Below are 6000 nucleotides of genomic sequence, written 5' to 3'. Positions count from 1 at the left end.
GGATAGAAGTCTGGGATTATTAAGGAGATAGAACAATCATAGTGAAGTGTATCTTTGCTAACTCTAATGAGCTCGACAAAGATGAGGAGTTACATATGCTCATGTTCACAACAAAAAAAACTAAGAGACCAATCTTTATATACATGAATTCTTAATTATCATAAGTTCAAGGTATCTTAAAAATAGAATTTCCTTTTGATAGTCTTAGTAGTTTATTTACATTAGCACGACCTTCTAATTTTTGCAATAAGATCAATTAAGAAGTTCATATGAATAGTACTAGAGTTATATTGTGATCATACTTATCCTCGTGGGAATGATACTTAACTTACCTTACTAGACATGACACATGCACTTGCTTTTTTTGCCAATGAAAATCCAAAATTGATAGAAAGTGCTAGGGTAGGAATCAGCTCTCTAAATATTCTTTATGATAGCTATGGTGAGATTATTTTCTCATGCTTCAATTTTAATGCTAATTTATTAAATAATAATGCTCTTTTTCAAATTTTAAATAGTCTAATTAAAGATTCTTCTATTAATTATGGTTATATGGGCAAAGAGGTTTTTCCAGATAAATAGGTTTATACCACACTTCACCATAATCTTTAGATGGTGAGTAGGGCTCCAAACAAATTGAGCCAAGCCGAGTATGTATGTGTTCATGTTTGAGTTCGTTTGTTATTAGCTTTTTCAAGTCCGGTTCAAATTTGATTCAAGCTTTTTGTTTGTATTGAAGATTGGTTCGTTTAAATTAATTGGTGTTCATGTTTGGTTAATGTTTGGTTCGTGTTCAGTACATTTCATGGTTATCAAGCTTAAAACAAATGGGCCTTATGGAGCTTTAAACGAGCTATACTTTTAGATTTGTATTAACTTAACAAACGAGCCATATCGAGCCTTTTAACAAACAATTACATCTAATGTGTTTGTGAATATATCTAGCAAAAATTTTAAACTATCAAACAAGCTCGTTCAAGAACAAATCTAATGAGTATTCTTGAGCTATAAAATAAGATCGTTCATGAACATATCTAATTAATCTTTTTGAGCTATGAAATGAGCTCGTTCAAGAACAAACAATCTATGATTTATCTTTTATATTTTCAAAGAGCAGATTGTTCATGATTTTAAGCAGATGCAAGAAGTAAAAACAAATTATTAAATATTTTTTTACAGGATTAGTAAAAATAAATTATTAAATTATGAAATTTAATAATATATATATATATATATATTAAAATTCAAATATAGTTCTAATCAAGCTTCTTAGTCAAGTGCTAATCGAGCTTCTTAACGAGCTTGTTCATGAGCATTAAACGATAATATTCATGAACATACATGAACTGAATGTCAAGTTGTTCAAGCTCATTTACATAGCTATCGATTATTTATGAAGAGTGTTCAAACTCGTTTGTCTACCTTATCAAATGAATATGAACGAGCTCTTATCGAGCTGAGTCATGAGTAACTCGTCGAACGCTCGGTTCATTTGCACCCCTAATGGTGAGCTACAAAAGACTTATTTGGTTTAAAGGTCATTCCTTTAAATATGTTGTTTTCGTTTAGACAATCCAAATTTAGGAACTTAAACCTAAAGATGTATGGATATGTAGTGATCTTAATATTATCAAGTATATGTGTTATGTATCTCTAATAATGAAACTCATGCATATTTATTTGTTGAATGCCTAGTCTCTTTTGGCCTTTTACAACACTATATTTTGGATTTTGTTTTTCATATGGGTTGCACTTTTACACAAATCTTGACTCATATTGAGAATTTCACTTATAAAATCATTAAAAAGTTTTATTTTATTTTATTTTTTTACTTCAGGCCAATGGCATCTTAGCCTTCTACTTCTGGACCGAGTGAAATAATAATTTTTTAGTGGTGATAGTTCTAACAATACATAACATGGAATTTTAAAAGTGCTTTACCTCCTAACTTTACTAACTTAAACTTGAGATGAAGGGTATATCGAATATGGCATTGTGAAACTATACTTCATTTTTTATGTCTTTCAGTTGTAGCAGCTACTTAGGATTTATTGATTGTCTATGAGATTTTTGTGTTTCTACTTTTGGAAGGCAATGATGAAATCCAACATTCTTGCAAATATTAATCAGGCGATCTTAGATCATAGATTCTATTTTATTAGAATGTTTTGGATTACCTATTGCCTTTAGTTTAATGTTAAACTAATGTAATCTAGTCATACCATGTTACCTTTTAAAATTGCCAGGAAATTAAAGCTCTCTCCTTTGTTGTACAAACTCTTTTTATATTTTCTAGTTTTTTTTTTTTTTGAAGAAATGCAAATTGCATTAAAAAAGAAACAACTATTACAAACTAGAAAGCAAAGACAACCCTTTAAAATAATCGTAATGGATATGCGATCTACTAAATTTCATTTTAAATCCATTAGGGTGATAGGGACACCAAATATTAAAACAACCTAAAAGGTTGGTTAGTATCCCAGAGTTCCCAATAGATGAAAAATGAAACCTAGTAAAAATCCCACATTTCATTACAATAACTTCAAGAAGGACATAAAACCCTACAAGAAAACCATAAAAACAACAAACTACAAAAAGAAAAGGAGCAACTAAAATAGCTGTCAAATCCCCAAAATGACCATCTTCAACATCCTTAGAGGCTAACGAGCTCCAATCAAGCGATGAATCCGTTGAAACCTCAATGCTTCCAATAACAACCACCATGGATGAACAAAGCAAAGTGGATGATGCAATAACACCGACACCCACCTCAAGTGGCCAATAATCGGCCTCATCATTGCCAAAGTCATATGAACTGATAATCATCACCACCCTCATCACACTGACAGGAGACAAACCAATAAACTTTAAACCCTTCAAGTCTTTAACCAATAAAACTTGAACTTCAAAGAACAGCTGAGAATCAATAGACCAAACAAAAGTCTCCATTCTCTTCCAGTCTTCAACAATCACGCCAAGATATTCAAAGATCGAATCACCAGAATCCATTGAATTAGTTGGGATATGATCCCACCTAAATACATCACCTATGTGTCCAAAAACAAACACCTTAGATGAACCAAACAAAGTCGACAAAGCCATAACAACAGCTCCAACCTCAAGAGGCCAAGAAACGACCTCAAATCCCATAACCTTCATTAACAAATCTTTAGGACAAAATATTTCGCATCTCAGAGAACAAAATTCACACCAAATTTTCTTGAACAACCAACAATTCCACTTCAAGAATCTCTCATTATCCAACAATAAATCATAAAAAATATTTTCTTGCTCCAAGCACCAATTCCAGACATCCATGAAAACCAACCAAATTCAAACAGCAATCACCACAGGTAATTTCAAGAATAATTCCAGCATAACATCCTAACCCAAGCAAAATTCAATCAAATATTTCACCATCAGAAACAGTGGAAAATTCAGCCCCCGAGCGGAAAACTTATTCCAAGAAATCCAAAAGGCAATGTCGAGCAAATAAGAAACCTCCTCCAAAATCAACTCCAGACTTGAAATCCTACCGAAATCAATCAAGAATCTAACGGCAAAAGAATAAAAACCACAAACACGAACAATGGCTAAATCAGTCTGACGGAGAAACAACATCTTCGCCCAAATCCACTTCAAATGGATAGCTTCTATACCAAAATACCACTAAGGACCTTCGTCGGCCATACCAGGCCGACGGAGAACCACTGAATGCCGTCGTTCGGTCAAAATTGCCAAGATTGCTCTTCGCTCTTCTCCGCTCCTCCTGTTCATCAAGAATGCTGATAAGTTTTCTAATATATATTTACCTGGACGGGGTCTTTACGGGTGATCATTATATTTTCTAGTTGAATATCTAATCATTTTGCATTATTTTATTTTCCCTTCATTTATCACATTTTAATCTTTTATCTATGATAATCTCTTTTAATTTTTTTTTTAAATCAACTTTTATTTTTCTTGATTATCTATGAAGATTTTTTTAATTATTTTTTTATAATTATTTTGCTAGTAAAGTAAAGCTTTGTTCTTTAGTTATAATCTCCTACCCTCACTTCATAACTCAAAAGCACTACTTATGTGTAACAACTAGCTTCATTGGTGAAATGGAAGAGCAAAGATACCATAGTCGTATTCTCAACTAGGGCATAAAAACCTTAGTCGTTCCTCCTCCTTGCTGTTGCTCAACTCCCTCTCTCCCCTTCCTCTCTCTCTCCCCTTCTCTGCTAAGGAAATTGTTGAAGGCTCCGGAGAATGAGAAATATGTTTGGTTGGTTATTCTATTGGGAAACATCCCTACTATGAAGCCCTCCTCTCAGCTATTAAAAAAACATGGCAGCACAAAAGTAACTTTTCTATGATCTATTTACATGAAGGTGCTTTCATGTTTAAGTTTTCCATTCTAGAAGATTTTGAGTTAGTTTGGTGTTGTGGTCCCTAATTTCTCTTTGGAAAACCCATTATCCTACACAAATGGTCATCTAATTTCCAACCTAAGCATGATGAGTTTGTCTCTATGCCCCTTTGGATACAAATCTATAATGTTCCCTTGAGTTGTTGGAACCTTGAAGGGCATTCAAAAATAGCAAGTTTGATAGAGAAACACTTAACAATTGATCCTATTACTATAGAAAAAACTCATTTGACTTTTGCTAGGGTTTCTATTAAAGTGGATAAGAACGCTAGGCTTGTGAATGAAATTTCCATCTTCATTGATGGTAAGCCTTTGAATCTCAAAGTTCGCTATAACTGCAAGCTTACTCCATGTGGTGGATGGAGATCCCTAGTTCATCAACAAAACCTTTGTCAAAAAAATCCATCTGAGGCACCCAACTTCACATCCATAGGTGGCAGAAGTAGAAGTAGGAAAGCTCAATCTAGACCTATACCTAGCCAAGTTGTCCCATCCGACACTAACCCTTCTCCCAGCTCTTATCACACTACTAACCGCACCCATACCGATGAGTCTCTCTCTCATAAAGACAAAAAATTATTAACACCAACTAAAAAAGCACCTTTATCGCCTCTACCCCGTCGAAACTTTGAGACATTCCCAACCTTAAATCCCCACTAAATCCTTCACTATAGAATGTTCTAACCCCATCTTTGAACATGTGATTGATGCAATTACGCTTAACAACAACATCTCAATTCTAGCATTTGCAAAGAACTTTATTCTATCATCCAATAAAGAAAAACCTCAACTCTTAAGACAAATCCTTCTATTAATCCCACAGCCAAAGTGACAAGCCAAACCAAGGCCAAAACATTGGCCAACTAATCATTCAAATCCCAATGAACCTTCCCAACATTTCCTTATGGAATATTAGAGGCTTCAATGGGATGGATATGGTTCTTCATTATATAAAGCTCATTTACTCATTCAATCTGGTTCTTATTGGTGTTTTGGAAGCTAAGATCAACTATTCTCTCGCGAATGGCATATGGTTTCATAACTCTCTTAAACTTTTTGAGGAGGAAGGTTCCTTCCACAACTTTTGCTGCTCCCAACTTGGGAGAATTTGGATTAAATGGAATGCAACTATGTTGAGTTTTAAACCCCTTCTGATTGAGAATCAAGTCATTTATTGCATTGTGAAGTATGACAATGTGTAGCCTTTTATTATATTTGTTGATTATGCATCAAATATTCATGCTGAAAGATCCCATCTTTAGGATTCCCTAAGGAAGATTAATGGCTCTTCTACTTTTTTTTATTATCCTATGGATGTCTTAGGAGACTTCAATTGTTACAGTCATCATAAAGAACAAGAGGGAGGAAATCCTATTCCTAATAGTTAATTTTAGAAGTTTTATAATATGATGTTCAATACCTCCTTAAAAGAACTTACTTCTGTGGGGCTAAAATTAACTAGTTCAACATTAGAATTGAATCCTTGATTCACATTAAGCTGGATAGAGTTCTTATTAATGATCTTTTGCTAGATTTTTTTCTCTAGGTGCTTCAAAAGTGTAGAAAATTCTGGGTGTTCAGAT

This window comes from Dendrobium catenatum, unplaced genomic scaffold (genome assembly GCF_001605985.2).
Source record: "Dendrobium catenatum unplaced genomic scaffold, ASM160598v2 original_scaffold_59640, whole genome shotgun sequence".
In the NCBI taxonomy this organism is placed as follows: Eukaryota; Viridiplantae; Streptophyta; class Magnoliopsida; order Asparagales; family Orchidaceae; genus Dendrobium; species Dendrobium catenatum.
Note: the sequence above shows the minus strand (reverse complement) of the source record.